At 38.6% G+C, this 18,956-nt stretch overlaps 1 long non-coding RNA gene across 2 annotated transcripts in view; it reads right to left on the reverse strand.

Moving 5' to 3' along the window:
- Positions 1-320: 320 nt before the first annotated feature.
- The window catches only part of LOC307186838, a 118,117-nt gene continuing 99,481 nt past the window's right edge, over positions 321-18,956 (reverse strand). For both annotated transcript variants that reach the window (XR_013828478.1, XR_013828479.1), the window contains 2 exons: positions 14,462-15,185; positions 321-468 (listed from right to left, as the gene is read on the reverse strand). This is a non-coding gene — a long non-coding RNA (uncharacterized lncRNA). The remainder of the gene's footprint in view (positions 469-14,461; positions 15,186-18,956) is intronic.

The following is an 18,956-nucleotide window of genomic DNA, read 5'->3' on the forward strand; positions in this document are numbered from 1 at the left end:
GAAAATTGTTTGATTAACAGTGTTTATGATGGGTGGGGAAGAGAATGCATGAAGAAGTGTCAAGGTTTTTGTCATCCCTACTTGGCAGGCATTAAGCAGGGGATAAGCATGATGAATGTTAAAGTCACTCTGAAACAGCAGCATTTAGTTATTTTCTGAATCAAATTTTAGAATTATATATAGCCTTTTCAAAATGAATGAACTTTTTTTTACAATAACAAAGAAATGCAGCCTTTACTCAGATTCACTACTAGTTTGCCAGGGCTGCCATAACAATATACCACAGACTGAATGCCTTAACAACAAAAACTTACTTTTTTCCAGTTCTGGAGACTGGAAGTTTTAGATCAAGGTGTAGGCAGAGTTGCTTTCTCCTGAGGCCTCTCTCCTTGGCTTGCAGATGGTGCCTTCTTCTTGTGTCCTCACATGGCCTTTTCTCTGCATGGATCCCTGGGGTCTTTCTCTCATCTTATAAGGACACCAGGCATATTGTATTAGGTCCCACCCATAAGACCTCATTTAGTCTTAATTATCTCTTTAAATGCTCTATCTCCAAAGACAGTCATAATCTGAGGTGTACTGGGGGTTAAAGCCTCAATACATGAATTTGGGGAGAAACACTTCAGCTCATAACAGAATCTATGCCTCTAAAATCACTATTTTTCTCACTTAGCCCATGTCTTTTTGAAGATGTTCGGAAAACTGAACACCCTTTGTGATGGAATTTGCTAGAGGAAGGACCAATATCCTATTCAGAATGTTTAACAGCAGTATGAAGGCTCATCCACTCAATGCTCCTTTGTCTTATGGATGGTGTGTAACAGTTTTATTTGCTGTTAAGGAAACTGAGGACTTTACATTTACTACTTACTTGTGACAAATTTAGTCTATCCCTGATACAGAAACATCTGCATTGGAAAGAAACCAGAAACAGGAAGACTGGTTAGAATACTGACAGTAGCTGAAGAAATAGAAAAGAAAGGATAAATTTAAGAGTTATTAATGGGCATCTTGTTAGACTTGCTGAGAGCTTGCAGATGCAGGAAAAGAAGAAGGTGGAATAAAACTGGCCTTGGTAGGAGCCTACAAAACTAGCTCTCCCACCCAGGGAAGACCAGATCTCAGTTATTTTGCAGAGGACTCCAGTGTGACAATGGAATGTTAAACAAAAGGAAATATTTATGATTCAAAACAGAAATGAATCTGGACACATTCACTGGTTTTAAAATGGTGTTTAATAAAGCCTTGTGGTTCCACAGAGGAGAACAAAAGGGAGAGGACCACGGGGACCATTCATTGCCAAGGTAGCTCTGCTTTACTCCTCTGTAGGAATTTATTCGAAAATAGGATTTGTTCCTACTTTCCTCCACAAATTTTGAAAACCAGTAGACTATACAATGTTAAAAATCTCCTTCCTTTAAAAATTTCTGAAGCTGAGTCTGAAAATATATTTGAAGACCTAAATCAGAAATTTTAATGAGCTGTGTGATAGCCCTTTTCAATAGTCCCTGTTAGTTGAAAATCTGTCTAAAATTGGTCTTAAATTTTAAATTATCAACTTCATATTCATGATGGAAAATGGAAGTTTAGAAAATAAATATACTTACCTAAGGAGCAACACTCATAAATAATAAATTTTCTCTCATAATTATCAGATTAAGGAAAATACCCATCATTTAACATTTTATATAGGTAAAATCAATTTTAGAAGAACTCTTAAGTGCAGCAGGAGGTGTAGGTATTGTAAAGGTAAGGGGTAGTCCAACCTTTATAATAACCATGGAGGCTTGAAGTGGGGTGAATATTAGAAGATAACAAACCTTTTTGAATCAGGAGGTGTGCGTGGCTGGGGAGGGGGGACAGTAAGCAGGTGAAGGTCTAGGAGGGTCCTCTGGGGTAGGGAAGAGGGAGTCTGTGAGGCAGATTAGCACATGCCCAGAGCTGTTGCCCAACATATAGATTCCACTTGACCACAGCAACTCTGGACTCAGATGGATCCTTCTGATTCACCATATCCTGAGAATTCTGAATCTTTCTCACAGATCACAAAGAATATAACTTTTTCTTCCTTTAACTTCCATAAAAAACATTTTTAAAAGAATAGTTTTAAATGATGCCCTGAGGTGAAATAGCTCAGAAAGAAAGGAAAAGAGAAGAAATGAGATATGCCATTAAAATTTTAAATAAGACATCTTAATAGTCACACACACATACACTCACACTTTCTAAATATTATAAACGTAGAGTACATTTCTGCTTGATCCCTCAAGTCTAGCCTCCCTCCCCCCACCCCAAAAAAAAAAAGCGAAAGAAAGAGAGGGAGGGAGGGAGGGAGGGAAGGAGGAAAACAGATCTAATAACATTTAAAAGAGAACCAAGTGAAAAACTACTGTCAGATACTGCATGATTTCTACTTGAAAGTGAATGTCACTTTGCTACAAAACTAGTTCCTAAAAAGCTCACACTATAAAACTGACATTTCACTGCTAATTGAGCTTTCAAGACAACAGAACATTTTCAAAGTTTAACTTCTATTTTATGCACTTATTTTTCCCCAGCATTTTTAACATGTCGAGATACAGTGAAGTCAATGAGGTCAAAAATATCAATGTCTGTGATCAAACTACTAACCAATTAGTGTTTAAACTAGAAAATGAATGTTTAAACTACATTTTCTATGTACTCCCGACTACCAGAAATTGTCAGCCTGTGAGCATATTTTTTTGCCATTAGATTTTATGCCAGCTACTAATTTATCTGCTAGCATGTTTTGAAGTTTATATAATTAACCCTGCACTAGTGGGTGATACGTAGCAATACGGATCTTAAATTTATTTTTGATAAATTACAGTTTAGTGGGAGAAGTGAAGATTACACTCAGCCTTGTTGAGTACGTTACTGCATTGATTAGGTTCTAGCCACAAATTGAGCCATTTCTCCCATTACATAAATCCATACATTTTTCTACAGCAAGCAAGGACACTGAGGATAATTCAAGGGATAATTCTTCTCAGATATAACCTTCTGAGCATTTTAATAATTTTAATATTTGTAAACATCGCTAAAATCTTTCTTGTGAACATCATGTTCACTTTTTTCCTGACATCTCCCCTCCCTCACCCACATTCCCTCTGTTCAAACAGACTTCATAGAATAAAGAAGTCTCAAAATTATACTTAAAAGGATAGAGAAAAGCACAATGCTCTGCCTCAATGATGACATTTGGGAACTATATGATCAATATTTATTAGCCTCAGTCAGAGGCTCTTCCAAAATTTCTATATAGAATCGGTTTAGGAAAGCAGTCTGGTGGGGAAAAGGCAGTGGGAAAGGAACTGGAGAACTTACATTAAGGCTATATTTACATAGTGATTAATTACTTATTTGGCAAGACTCGGGGCTGATGCCAATGGAGATTTTAGGATTCTCTCACTCCCAAAATCACTGCTATTGCCACCACTATCTCCCATCGCCAATAATCCCTTGCCAGTGAGAACCCATGGCAGAGACTGCCAAATGACAGAGTAAAAGCATAGTGAAGTTAACTGTCTGTGTTAGATAGCAAAAGAGCAAAGCAGGAAAGTTAATCAAGAAAGCAAAACAATCACAATTACAACTGTAATTGTTGCTTCCATAGAAAAGTCCAAGATACAGTAAGTATACAAGAAAACTTAACCTAGGCTGGGAATTCAGGGTAGAATATTCCAAGGAAGTTAACACTTAAGCAGTTTTAATTTCTCTCTCTATTCCACATGTTAACCAAATGCAAACGAGTAGGGGGCAGAATAAAGATGGCGGACAAGGAGGATGTGGAATTCTCATCTCTGCACAATTAGGACACATACCAGGCACCGATGGGAGACCATGAACACCTAAGTGGACGGAAGGAACACCCAACGACTGGGTAGGACATGGAGGCGGAGCAAGGTGGTGAGGAGAAGTGGAGGCGAGACAGACCGGCACCCCTGAGGGGCAGCTGGGGGAGGGGAAGGGATCCCAATCCCAGAGGGGGAAGGGGGGAACCATTGGGAGGGTAGAGATCAGAAGGGAGCATGGCCAGCATTTCCACTGCACTCTTGGGCCCCCGGGAGCCTGCTGAGATCCCGGGCCTGATCATCTGCCCACTAAGGCCCCCTCCAGCCACACAGGTCCTGAGGGAGTGGGGGGAGGGAAGTGGAGCAAAAGTAAAGGCTGGACCTACAGGACCAGCACCCCTAAGGGGTGGCTGGGGGAGGAGAGGAGTTCCTACACCCGGTGGGACCCACCCACGGTTGGGGTCCAGCAGCGACAGGGGAGACCCTCTGGGAGCAGAGGAATGGACGGGAGCCTGGCCAGTGCTGTCCCCACCCACTTAGGCACTGGGGAACCTGTTGGGCTCCCAGGCCTAATCCTCTGCTCTTGGAGCCTCCCTCCTACTGCACAGAGCCCAAGCCCCGCCTCTACACTCCCACCCAGGGCCCCACCTCTACACGCCACACTATGAGACCCCCTCCAACCACACTGGGCCTAAACCCCACCCACACACCCTCACCCAGGGCCATACTCCAAACTCTGGAACTCCACACTCCGGGCCCGCCTCTGAACATGCTGCCTCCCCATCCATGCAGGTCCTAACCCTAGGCCCCGCCCTGTGCTTAAACATCACCCCCGCCTAGGCCCCACCCTACCCTAAATCTCACCCCTGCCTAAGTTCCACCCCACCCCCACCCCTGCCTAAGCTCCATCCCCAATAGCCAAGGCCTTTTCCAGCCTTTTTATTTTCTTCCTTTAGGTTGGGGTTCTGTTTTACCTTGTCGTTGTTGATTCATTTATATTTTTATTTTTTCTAATAAATCTTTTATTTTTCTAGTTCTATTTTATTCTTTATACTTTGTTATTGTTCTGCTCCTATTGGCTTGTTTCCCCTCCCTTTTTCTTTTCTTTTCTCTTTTTCCTGTTGTGATTTTGTTTTACCTTGTTGCAGTTGTTTCAATTATATGTTTATTTTTCCTAATATATTTTTTATCTTTCTAATTTTATTTTATTTTTTATTCTTTGTTATTGTGTTGCTCCTTTCTTTTCTTTTGCTGCACCACACAACTTGCGGAATCTTGGCTCCCAGGCTGGGGATTGGGCCTGAGCTCCTGTGGTAGGAGTGCCAAGTCCAAACCACTGGACTAATAGAGAACCTCAGACGTCAGGGAATACTAATCAGGGTGAGGGCTCCCAGAGGTCCTCAACTCAGCACTAAACCCAGCTCTACCCAGCAGCCTGAAAACTCAAGGGCTGGACGCCTCAGGCCAAACAACCAGTAAGACAGGAACACAGCCCCAGCCATCAAAAAAAAAAAGAAAAGACAAAAAAATATGTAACAGACGAAGGAGCAAGGCAAAAACCTATAAGACCAAATAAATGAAGATGAAATAGGCAACCTACCTGAAAAAGAATTCAGAAAAATAATAGTAAAGATGATCCAAAATCTTGGAAACAGAATGGAGAAAATACAAGAAACGTTTAACAAGGACCTAGAAGAACTAAAGAGCAAACAAACATGATGAACAACACAATAAATGAAATTAAAGATACTCTAGAAGGAATCAGTAACAGAAAAACTGAGGCAGAAAAATGGATAAGTGAGCTGGAAGATAAAATGGTGGAAATGACCGCCGCAGAGCAGAATAAAGAAAAAAGAATGAAAAGAATTGAGGATGGTCTCAGAAACCTCTGGGACAACATTAAATGCACCAGCATTCAAATTTTAGAGGTCCCAAAATAAGAAGAGAAAGAGAAAGAACCTGAGAAAATATTTGAAGAGATTATACTTGAAAACTTTCCCAACATGGGAAAGGAAATAGCCATTCAAGTCCAGGAAGCTCAGAGAGTCACATACAGGATAAACCCTAGGAGAACCACACCAAGACACATATTAATCAAACTAACAAAAATTAAATTCAAAGCAAAGTATTAAAAGCAGCAAGGGAAAAGCAAAAAATAACATACAAGGGAATCCCCATAAGGTTATCAGCTGATTTCTCAGCAGAAACTCTACAGGGGAGTGGCAGGATATATTTAAAGTGATGAAAGGGAAGAACCTACAACCAAGATCACTCTACACAGCAAGGATCTCATTCAGATTCAATGGAGAAATCAAAAGCTTCAAAGACAAGCAAAAGCTAGGAGAATTCAGCACCACCAAACCAGCTTTACAACAAATGCTAAAGGAATTTCTCTAAGTGGGAAACACAAGAGAAGAAGAAGACCCACAAAAACGAACCCAAATCAATTAAGAAAATGGTAATAGGAATATACATATCAATAATCACCTTGAATGTAAATGAATTAAATGCTCCAACCAAAAGACACAGACTGGCTGAATGGATACAAAAACAAGACCCGTATACATGCTGTCTACAAGAAACCCACTTCAAACCTAGGGACACATACAGACTGAAAGTAAGGGGATGGAAAAAGATATTCCATGCAAATGGAAATCAAAAGAAAGCTGGAGTAGCAATACTCATATCAGATAAAATAGACTTTAAAGACTGTTACAAGAGATAAGGAAGGACACTATAATGATCAAGGGATCAATCCAAGACGAAAACATAACAATTATAAAAATTTATGCACCAAACATAGGAGCAACTCAATATATAAGGCAAATGCTAACAGTCATAAAAGGATAAATCGACAGTAACACAATAATAGAGGGAGACTTTAACACTCCACTTACACAAATAGACAGATCATCCAGACAAAAATAAATAAGGAAACACAAGCTTTAAATGACACAAAAGACCAGATAGACTTAATTGATATTTTTAAGACATTCCACCTGAAAGCAGAAGAATACACTTTCTTCTCAAGTGCACATGAAATGTTCTCCAGAATAATAACATCTTGGGTCACAAATTAAGCCTTGGAAAATTTAAGAAAACTGAAATTTTATCAAGCATCTTTTCTGACCACAGTGCTATGAGATTAGAAATCAATTACAGGAAAAAAAACTGGAAAAAACACAAACAAATGAAGGCTAAGCAGTATGCTGCTAAATAACCAAGATCACTGAAGAATTCAAAGAAGAAATTAAAAAAATACTAGAAACAAATGATAACAAAAACACGACGATCCAAAACCTACAGGACACAGCAAAAGCAGTTCTAGGAGGGAAGTTTATAGCAATTCAAGCTCACCTCAAGAAACAAGAAAAATCTCAAATAAACAATCTAACCTAGAAAAAGAAGAACAAAGAAAACCCAAAGTTAGTAGAAGGTAAGAAATCATAAAGCTCAGAGAAGAAATAAATGAAATAGAAACGAAGAAAACAATAGCAAAGGTCAATAAACCTAAAAGTTGGTTATTTGAGAAGATAAACAAAATTTATAAACCTTTAGCCAGACTCATCAAGAAAAAAAGGGAGAGGACTGAATCAATAAAATTCGAAATAAAAAAGGAGAGATTACAACTAACACTGCAGAAATACAAAGGATCATAAAAGACTACTACAAGCAACTATATGCCAATAAAGTGGACAACCTGGAAGAAATGGACGAATTCTTGGAAAGGTACAACTTTCCAAGATTGAACCAGGAAAAATTAGAAAATATAAACAGACCAATCACAGGAAATGAAATTGAAACTGTAATTAAAAATCTTCCAACAAACAAAAGCCCAGGACCAGATGGCTTCACAGGCGAATTCTATCAAACATTTAAAGAAGAGTTAACACCTATGCTTCTCAAACTCTTCCAAAAAATTTCAGAGGAAGGAACATTCCCAAACCCGTTCTACGAGGCCACCATCACCCTGATACCAAAACCAGACAAGGATGTCACAAAGAAAGAAAATTACAGACCAATATCACTGGTGAATATAGACGCAAAAATCCTCAACAAAACACTAGCAAACAGAATCCAACAACATATTAAAAAGATCATATACCAGGATCAAGTGGGATTTATCCCAGGGATGCAAGGATTTTTCAATATATGCAAAACAATCAATGTGATACCCCATATTAACAAATTAAAGAATAAAAACCATATGATCATCTCAATAGATGCAGAAAATGCTTCTGACAAAATTCAACATGATTTATGACAAAAACTCTCCAGAAAGTGGGCACAGAGAGAGCCTACGTCAACATAATAAAAGCCATATATGACAAACCCACAGCAAACATCATGCTCAATGGTGAAAAACTGAAAGCATTTCCTCTAAGATCAGGAACAAGACAAGGATGTCCACTCTCTCCACTATTATTCAACATAGTATTGTAAGTCCTAGTCACGGCAAACAGAGAAGAAAAAGAAATAAAAGGAATACAAATTAGAAAAGAAGAAGTCAAACTGTCACTGTTTGCAGATGACATGATACTATACATAGAAAATCCTAAAGATGCCACCAGAAAACTACTAGAACTAATCAATGAATTTGGAGGTTGCATAATACAAAAATAATGCACAGAAATCTCTTGCATTCTCATACGCTATCGACAAAAGATCGGAAAGAGAAATTAGTAAACAATCCCATTTACCATCACAACAAAAAGAATAAAATACCTAGGAATAAACCTACCCAAGGAGGCAAAAGACCTGTAGTTAGAAAACTATATAACACTGATGAAAGAAATCAAAGATGACATAAACAGATGGAGAGATATACCATGCTCCTGGACTGGAAGAATCAATATTGTGAAAATGACTATACTACCCAAAGCAATCTACAGGTTCAATGCAGTCCCTATCAAATTACCAATGGCATTTTTCACAGAACTAGAACAAGAAATTTTACAATTTGTATGGAAGCACAAAAAAACCCAAATAGCCAAAGCAATCTTGAGAGAGAAAAACGGAGCTGGAGGAATCAGGCTCCCTGACTTCAGACTATACTACAAAGCTACAGTAATCAAGACAGTATGGTACTGGCACAAAAACAGAAATATAGATCAATGGAACAGGATAGAAAGCACAGAGACAAACCCACGCACATATGGTCACCTTATCTTTGATGAAGGAGTGAAGGATATATAATGGAGAAAAGACAGCCTCTTCAATAAGTGATGCTGGGAAAACTGGACAGCTACACGTAAAAGAGTGAAATTAGAACACTCCCTAACACCATACACAAAAATAAACTCAAAATGGAATAAAGACCTAAATGTAAGGCCAGACACAATAAAACCCTTAGAAGAAAACATAGGCAGAACACTCTGTGTCATAAATCACAGCAAGATCCTTTTTGACCCACCTGCTAGAGAAATGGAAATAAAAACACAAAAATAAACAAATAGGACCTAATGAAACTTGACAGCTTTGCACAGCAAAGGAAACCATAAACAAGATGAAAAGACAACCCTCAGAATGGGAGAAAATATTTGCAAACAAAGCCACTTACAAAGGATTAATCTCCCAAATTTACAAGCAGCTCATGCAGCTCAATATCAAAAAACAACCCAATCCAAAAATGGGCCGAAGACCTAAATAGACATTTCTCCAAAGAAGACATACAGATGGCCAACAAACACACGAAAAGATGCTGAACATCACTAATCATTAGAGAAATATAAATCAAAACCACAATGAGGTATCACCTCATACTGGTCAGAATGGCCATCATCAAAAAATCTAGAAACAATAAATGCTGGAGAGGGTGTGGAGAAAAGGGAACCCTCCTGCACTATTGGTGGGAATGTTAAGTGATACAGCCATTATGGAGAACAGTATGGAGGTTCCTTAAAAAACTAAAAATATAACTACCATATGAACCAGCAATCCCACTACTGGGCATATACCCTGAGAAAACCATAATTCAAAAGATACATGTACCATAATGTTCACTGCAGCACTGTTTACAATAGCTAGGACATGGAAGCAACCTAAATGTCCATCAACAGATGAAAGGATAAAGAAGATGTGGCACATATATACAATGGAATATTACTCAGCCATAAAAAGTAATGAAATTTAGTTATTTGTAGTGAGGTGGATGGACCTAGAGTGTGTCATACAGAATGAATAAGTCAGAAAGAGAAAAACAAAAACCGTATGCTAACGCATATATATGGAATCTAAAAAAGTGGTACTGATGAACCTAGTGGCAGGGCTGGAATAAAGACCCAGATGTAGAGAATGGACTTGAGGACACAGTGGGGGAAGGGGAAGCTGCGATGAAGTGAGAGAGTAGCACTGACATATATACACTACCAAATGTAAAATGGATGGCTAGTGGGAAACAGCTGCATAGCACAGGGAGATCAGCTCGATGCTTTGTGACCACCTAGAGGGGTGGGATAGGGAGGATGGGAGGGAGGGGATTTGGGGATATATGTATACATATAGCTGATTCACTCTGTTGTACAGCAGAAACTAACACAACATTGTAAAGCAATTATACACCAATAAAGATGTGAAAAAATGCAAATAAGTTAATTCACTGATTCAACAAAAATTTTCCCGAACCTCTACTATGTGCCAGGCACTCTTCCAAGTGCTGGGGATACAGCAATAAATAAGACACACAGAAAGCCCTGCCTCTATGTAATTTAAATTCTGAAAAAAAGGATAAAATTTAATCAGTGGGGTGTGGAGTTTGGTGGTCATCATGAAGGAAATAAATAACTAGGATGGAGCAGATGTATTCTGTGGCATATTTTATAGCAGTTAGAAGCAATAAACATGTTTTTTTGAAACACAGATTTCTTAAAACACAGTATTGAGAAAAAGAGTAAGATATAAGATGAGCCCAAAACGTAATACCATCAAAGTAAATTAAGAAATACCTCCCACATAAAACAACACTATCTATATGACAAGGGTTTGTACATATCCATCTCAAACCTATTAGAGTGGGTGACCATGAGAGGAGGGGAGAGGAAAAGAGAATCAAGAGTGAAGAGGGAAGCAATAATAAAACCAAACAAAAGGCAGATTTTACAAAAACTGATAGTAACAGTGTGCCAAGAACTTCAGAATATGATTACCTTAATTCTTTGAGTTTAAGATTCCAAGAACAAAAGGAAAAGAAAAAAAGAGAGAGAAAATAGGCATTGTTTCCCATTTCCTATCACATCTTCTCTTTAGTTACTTTATAATAAATGGACTTTTAAAGTATACAATGTGACCACATATTTTCAATTTTCCTTCTTGAAAAAAGTGAGAAACTGGCCAAAAATGAAATTCAAAACTACGATTGCAAAGGACAAGCCTTCCATGTTCCATGCAGATTAAAAAGAGGGATGCAAAATGAGTCTACTTCTTGGAGGTGAGCATTACCTATTTCCACAATTAAGTACGTTTCTTCTGCAGAAATCACTTCCCAAAGTGGCCCAGGTATTTCCAAGGAGAATAGAGACCTATTATCTAAATTATTCGAAATATGTAAGCTGATAGCCTTAATTACCTCTATGATTCATGAAAATTCAATTTTGTGTGTCTTTCTAAATCAATATAAATGGTGCATGCCATCTTAAGATGATTGTTCAGTGTCAGTTTATCTTTTTATTGTGAACAAGAGTACAATTCAGAATACAGTTTCCGTACTGCTTAGGGAAAGCTAGATGTGCCACTCACATTGAGCAGTGGCATCTTACAATGGGTTATTCTAAGTCATATTTCCTGGCCACCACTGTTTTTCCGAGGGTTCACAGACCCACCCAAAAGGGGCTTTACAACTTTGTCGAGTTTGCACCACTCTTAATTTCAGGTAGGAGAATTATTCTGCCCTGATTGGTTGGAGGATTGGGATTCCTATTGCCTTCCTGTAAGATGGGCATAAATATTGCTGATTTAGCTAGTTCCTCATCCTGTTTTACAGCTGATTAAAGATGCAAACGATTAATGTTGAAAAAGGCTGGTTCTGCCACAAAAAAATTCCATTTCCTTCATTTGATTTTAGATCTAAAAGTATTTGAATGGCATAAAATACTCTAACAAGATTTTCCCCTCCTTTTCCTATGGGATCTAAGACTATGAGTTCTGAAATAAGGGAAACCAGCAGAAATGAAAACGAAAGGTCCTGAGCAATCTCATCTTGTCCAATATTCCAACCAGTTTTAGAAGCAGCTGTCCCAAATTAATGGTTCTCAAATTTATTAGTCCCAGAGTCATTTCACATTCCTAAAATCATTATAGAAAACTCCAAAGAGCTTTTATTTATGTGGGATATATCTATCAGAAATTAAAGCTGATAAATTTTTAAAACACAAGAATACACAAGCACACATTCTATTAGCTGTCAGATCGATGATGTCATCACACATCACTTAGCTTCTGGAAAGGTGTATTGTACACTAGTGTAAAGGGTAAATAATATTCTAGCATTGTTAGGAAGATAGTTTTGACCTTAAAAATCCCAAACATGTTTTAGGGACCTGCAGGAGTTCACAGATAAGATTTCAAGATCCACTCTTCTGAATGAATTAATGCTGAGATATATTATTATAGAAATTATACAGCTTTGCATATAGGAATGTGCTGAATGTCTTTTTTTCCCCCAAAGTGATTAGGGTAGGGTCACAGAGAAGCCAAATGTGAACTCTGCTTGGGGCACCGTGAAATAAGAGAAAATATATTGGTCTCTGCCCCTGGTTCCTGGTACAGCGCTCCTCAAACTCTTCTAATTTTCCTGAGTGATAAGAGGACTAAGAACACCTTTTGTTTTGATATTTGGTCTTTGACCCTGATTTCTGATTCCTGGCACAGAGCTCCTAAATCTCTTGGAATTTCCTGGGTGATAGGAGTGCATTTTGTTCCAATGAGGTAACTTTTGGTGGGCTCCTGGATAACATCAGGATGAGGGCTAGCCACCAGAAAGACAAAGCCACGATTAGAAGCTTGGAACTTTCTGCCCCATCTCCCATCCCTCCAGGAAGGGAAGAGACGTGTTAGATTGGATTAATGACAGATCATGCCTATGTAATGATGCCATAAAAATCCCCAAAGTATGGAATTCTCAGAGCTTCAAGGCTGGCGAACATACCCAGATACCAGGAGGACGGTGCACCCCCAACGCCATGAGGACAGAAGTCACCTGTGTATCTCTATCTGACTATTCATCTTATTCCTTATTATATAATAAATCGGTCACGCTTCAACCTACCTTCCTTTTCCCTATTGCCTCCCAGATCCCACCTAAAGGAATATGATAAACTGCCTTAAAATGCTCACTGAGAGGCGGTAATAACATGTATTTGTACTTTGAGAGCTCTGAGAAAAACAAACAAATAACTTTAAAGGAGCGAAATTCTATTGATAAAATTTTCTAGTGACTTCTTAGCAGAGCAGGTAGAGTGTCAGTTTCATATTGATAAAAATTTCTGAGGCCAGAGATTAGCACAAATTTTCACCTGGTATGAAATTTTACCTGGCAAAAAGAAAAGAAATTCATGCCAATAGCAACCACTTTTTCTTCCTAGATACAAGAACAAGCCTGACTTAAAAGATGCTTTGATACTTTCAAATATCTGCAAAATTCAGCTCAGTTCTTGGCACATAGCAAGTCATTACTAATGTTAAAGTGAATTCCACTGAATTCACCATCGATCTCTTTTTTACACAATATCAGAAATATCTGAAGGCTAGTGAAATGCCCTCCATCTATTGCAGTAGATTGCATCTTACTGTGTTTTCTATGTATAAAAATGCATTTCTGCTGCGTTTGCAAAGTTAAGGCAGTTTCTAAATTTCCCAAATTTAAGAATTTAGATAAATGAACCCATGTTTTTCATTCAGTTCTTCCTTCTTACCTTTCTTCCTTCTGTCCTTTATTTATTTATTTTTTTCAACAAATAGTTATTAGGCAGTCAGTCAGTTTGGGCTGCTATAACAAAAATACATGTGCTAGGCTGCTCAAACAACAAACATTTCTTTCTTACAGTTCTAGAGGCTGGAAGTTTAAGATCAAGGTGCCAGCAGATTTGGTGTTTGGTGAGAGTCCACTTCCTGGCTCACAGACAGACGAACATATTCTCATTGTGTCCTCACATGATAAAAAAAGGAGCAAGCCCTCCAGGATTTCTAGTTAAGGACACTAATCCCCTTCATGAGGGCTCCACCATCTTGACGTTATCACCTCCCAGAGGCCCCCATCTCCTATCATAATGATGGTTAGGATATCAACATATGAATTTTGGGGATATACATTCAGTCTATAACAGGTACCAACTATTTGCAAGTCACTGTTCTTGCTCTTTTGGACCTATGATTGAATAACATATATCCCTCTGCCTTGGAGGCACTTACTTTCAATGACACAAGAGCTAACAAGCATATTAAATAAGTAAATGACATGACATTGACATTGTTTTGTGCTGTGCTAACTTGTTGAAACTGGAACTTTGTTGAAACTGAAATCACCTTCCATGTATAATTATAATGTTGGTTAATGTCGGCCCAAAGCTAAATTTGTGGGCGGCTGGGAAGTGTGTGTGTGTATATATATATATATGTATATATATAAAGATTTATTATAGGAAATGACTCACGGATTATGGAGGCCAAGACGTCCCATGATCTGCTGTCTGTAAGCTGGAGCATCAGGAAAGCCAATGGTGTAACTCAGAGTATAAAAGGCCTGAAAATTTGAGGGCTAATGGTCTGAATCTGAAAGCCCTGGAACCAGGAGAGCCAAAGTCCAAGGGCAGGCAAAGATGGATGTCCCAGTTAAAGCAAAGAGCAAATTTGCCCTTCCTCCACCTTTTAATTCTATTCAGGTCTTCAACAGATTGGATGAGGCCAACCCACCTTGGTGAGTGGGATGTTCTTTACTCAGTCTACTGATTTGAATGCCGATCTCTTCCAGAAACACCCTTCCAGACATACCCAGACATAATGTTTTACCAACTATCTGGCATCCCTTAGCCCAGTCAAGTAGAAAATTAACCATCACAGCGGGAGTGAAATATCAGCCAATACTCTCTGAGGGTTGTTCTGATTGGATGAAGTGAGACGCAGCAATGCAGGTACGAGTGATTCCAGCTTGTCCTCCTTGCAAACATCTAATTCATTTTCCCTTCAGCAGGCCCTGCTGGCCAAAAGCAACCCTGGATCCACCACCAGACGCAGAGGTGATAGCCTTCCATAGACTTCTACACCAGCTCCCCTTTGCATCTCACAGGATATGTTGGCTCCCCAGCTTTCATAGCAAGCTCCAACTTGTACTGCACTAGCACTAGAAAGGCTAGCTGGTGACTTTGAGAGTGGCCTAGGCTAGAAATAGAAATTTGAGAATCATTAACATGTAGATGATATTTAAAGGCTTTGTAAATTACCGTTGACAAAATCATTATCTAATTTATCACACATCTGTAAAATATGCAGGACTAGTATCATGATCCTTATTTTCCAGATAAGAAAATTAAGTTTCAGAGGTCATACCAGTTATAAAAGGTAGAACTGATACCCAAACTTTCTGTTAACTTCCAATCCTCCATTTTTTAAGACATACCTTAAAATCCAGTTGGAGAACCCAAAACTGAAAACTATTTTTCTTGACAAGATTATTATTAATAAATGTATAACCAAATGTGGGCTACACCTACGTAAGATCTCCACTCTGCAAGCACCAATGAGCAATGTAAATTTTACCAGTGTTTTAGTGATGGGAAAATGGAGTTTCACCAGGCAAACAACATTGCGCATCTATAATTCTCATTAATCACTGTGTTCTACTCCATAAAACTCCCTAGTTTTTCCACTAGTTATTCCTCTTTCAATACCAACCCCTTACCTGTCCCACCTCCCACATCTGTACTCCAATTTAAAAATGTTTCTTCAAGGCTTGTTACATTCCACTTTGTTCTCCAGAGCAATTTAACACCATCCCTGCTCCTGAAAGCTTGTGCCATCACACCCTTCAACTGATGCTTCTTCAGTTCTGTGAAGAGCCAGCCAGCAGGCAAAAGTTTCTTCAGTACCAGGATCTAGATTGACCCTCTTTAGATAGTATAGGAAATCATAAAAAACATTTTCCTGCTGCAAATGTTTCTCCTGTTCTAAAGGCATCTGATTTGGGGAGAGAATGCAGCATATTGTAATGATCACAACATATGGGGGTCAAAAAACCTGGACTCTAGTCCTATTTCTACCACATAATAGTGTTACCTTAGTTCAGGGTTTCTCACCCTGGCCAATACTGACATTTTGGTCTAGGTAATTCATTGTTATAGGGGATGTCCTGTGCATTGTAGGAGGCTTAGCAGCACCCCTGACCTCTACCTACCAGATGCCAATAGCACCCCTCCCCCTGTTGTGACAACTAGACATGTCTCCAGACATTGCCAAATATCTCCTGGGGTGGGGTGGGGCAAATTGCCCCCAATTGAGAACATCTGTGTTGGTGAGATAGGTCTGCTTCCTCTCTTGTAAACTGAAGAGCTCATACGATGTCACAGTATTGTTACGAAAATTAAATGAGATTATCCATTTTAAATTGCTCTAAAGATATTTATTTGTATTGACATGGTAATTGGTTTTTCCTCCATTTAACCACTTGCTTAGGGGGTTTCTAACTCATCTAACCATAGACACTAAGCATTTCATCCAATATTTATAGTTATAATTTAATCTTTTTATTCAGAAAGTAAGGTAAATAGTCTTGGTCTCTGCTCTTTTACCTGGAACAGATCACATTTGACATTCAATTCAACAGTTATTTCTCTGATTACAGTGTGACATTTGATTCAAAAAATTCATATTCAGTTTTAGAAACACTCATGGGGTAGACAACTGCCACTACATTTGACAGAGCCTTTTAAATTTGGGCAGCTCTTTCCCCTAATCTGCATTACAATTCAGTGAAGGATGATCTACCATAGCGAGAAATGGTCTGGACAAGCTTCTGATTAGCAGGAAGTTCCAAACAGCTGTGCCTCTGCCAGACAGCTGTCAGCAGAATCCAACCTCCCAACCTTGTTGCAACTGTGCACGGGAGCTGCCTAACCACGCTGCTTTGACATGCCCCTCATTAGTTAAGATTTCATACAAAGGCTGTTCGATAATAAATCAATTTTATTCAGAGGTCAATATGTATTGGCCCTTCCAAAAACACCCTGGCATCAATCCCAGGACATAATTTATTGCCTAATAAGCAAGCAAGCTTTTCAATTATTTCCTCTCCCCCAAATCCTACTCTCTGTGATTTGACTGTCCTGCTGCCAAATCCTAGAAACCTGAAGCTAGGTGGGAAAGGGAGGGGGATTCTTAAGGAGACAGTTAATGCTACACAAAAATTTGGAAACAATGAGGGGACCTCTACCTGCCTTTGCTGTGGTCACTGACCAACTTACACTGTGCCATTCCAACGTCTCTTTCCAGAAGTCTGAATCTGTGTGAGAAGTTTCCTACCAACAGCTGTCCTTTTATTCCTACTTCCCACTTTCATTTCACCCAGATATTCCCCTATGTAACTCCACCCACAGGCCCAAGTCTAGTGACTCTGGAGGAGTTCCGAATTTAAACAGGAAGTTTCAGCTTTTCCTGACAAAGGTAAAAGGGCAGCTCAGAACAAAAGCCAAATTTGACCCCCTGCGTCAGATCTCTCACCTATTTGCTTTTCCCTCCCTCCCTCTTCGTAGATCTCCCATAAGCCTGCCTTTGAGATCTGCAGTCCTTTTCCCAGCATTAGTGTCTAACTATGGCCTGCTCATCCCCAACCCTTAACTTTCAAGTGCATCCTGACACCCGGTTCTCACTCTGCCTACTCTGATTTCAGGTTCAAGTCATCTTTCCTGGCTTATACCCTTCATCTGACGGTCACTGACAGTCTGGCATCACAACATCTAAGATGGCAAGTGATGCTGAAATAGACTATATTTGACAAGATAACATAGCTTTTGAACTTTGGGACAATTGTTGGCCAAAAGAATTGAATATGAGGAGAAAAAATAATTTTTATATTGATACAACTCATCCTTTCAAAAGGAAGCTGCTTTCACTGTTTACAATAGCCAAGACACGGGGAGCAACTTTAGTGTCCATCAACAGATGAATGGATAAAGAAGATGTGGTGTGTGTGTCTGTGTGTATACACAAACACGCAGAATGGAATATTACCCAGCCACAAAAAAGAATGACATATTGCCATTAAAAGCAACATGGATAGACCTAGAGAATATAATACTAAGTAAAGTAAGTCAGACAGAGAAAGACAAATATTATATATCACTTATATGTGGATTCTAAAGAATAATACAAATGAATCTATTTACAAAACAGAAACAGACTCACAGACATAGAAAAACTCATGGTTACCAAAGGGGTAGGGGAGGAGGGGATGGGGGCAGAGGGAGATAAGTTAGGAGTATGGGATTAACAGATACACACTACTATATATGAAATAGATAAGCAACAAGAATTTACAGTAGAATGCAAGAAACAATATTCAATATCTTATAATAACCCATAATGGAAAATAATCTGGAAAAATATATATAACTGAATAACTTTGCTGTCCATCTGCAACACAATATTATAAATCAACTATAGTTCATTTTTTAAAAAAAAGGTAAGCTGTGTACAACCATTTTCTTTCTAGCATTTTATTAACTGTTAATCCCCTACTAGAACCACCAGAGGATGAAGGCTGCAGAATATGGGAGAATTTCTTTTTAATAAATTGTTGTTTATATTTTTTCTAAATAATCTACTCCTGGAAAAAGAAGTTTTTCTAAGCATGATAATGGACTTGTACTGGTTAATCAATACTCTTCCCTCCCCAACTCAACCCCAAGCCCTGCTTGGAATCACTGATTGGGATGTATTATATACTTGTAAATACAGTCAAGCTAAATCTGAATTTAATTACAACAACACCAAGTAGATTCTTAGAAGTTAGAACCAATTCCCTCATATGGTGAGAAGGATGCTGTGAGAAGCTAGTAGGATTATGTAGGCTGACATATCTAGCAAAGTATATCCATAACTATATCTCCATATAATATTTGGATATTTTGGTTACCATAGAAGTTTGACCAAAAAAAG

Source organism: Stenella coeruleoalba, assembly GCF_951394435.1.
Source record: "Stenella coeruleoalba genome assembly, chromosome: 5".
NCBI classification, from domain to species: domain Eukaryota; kingdom Metazoa; phylum Chordata; class Mammalia; order Artiodactyla; family Delphinidae; genus Stenella; species Stenella coeruleoalba.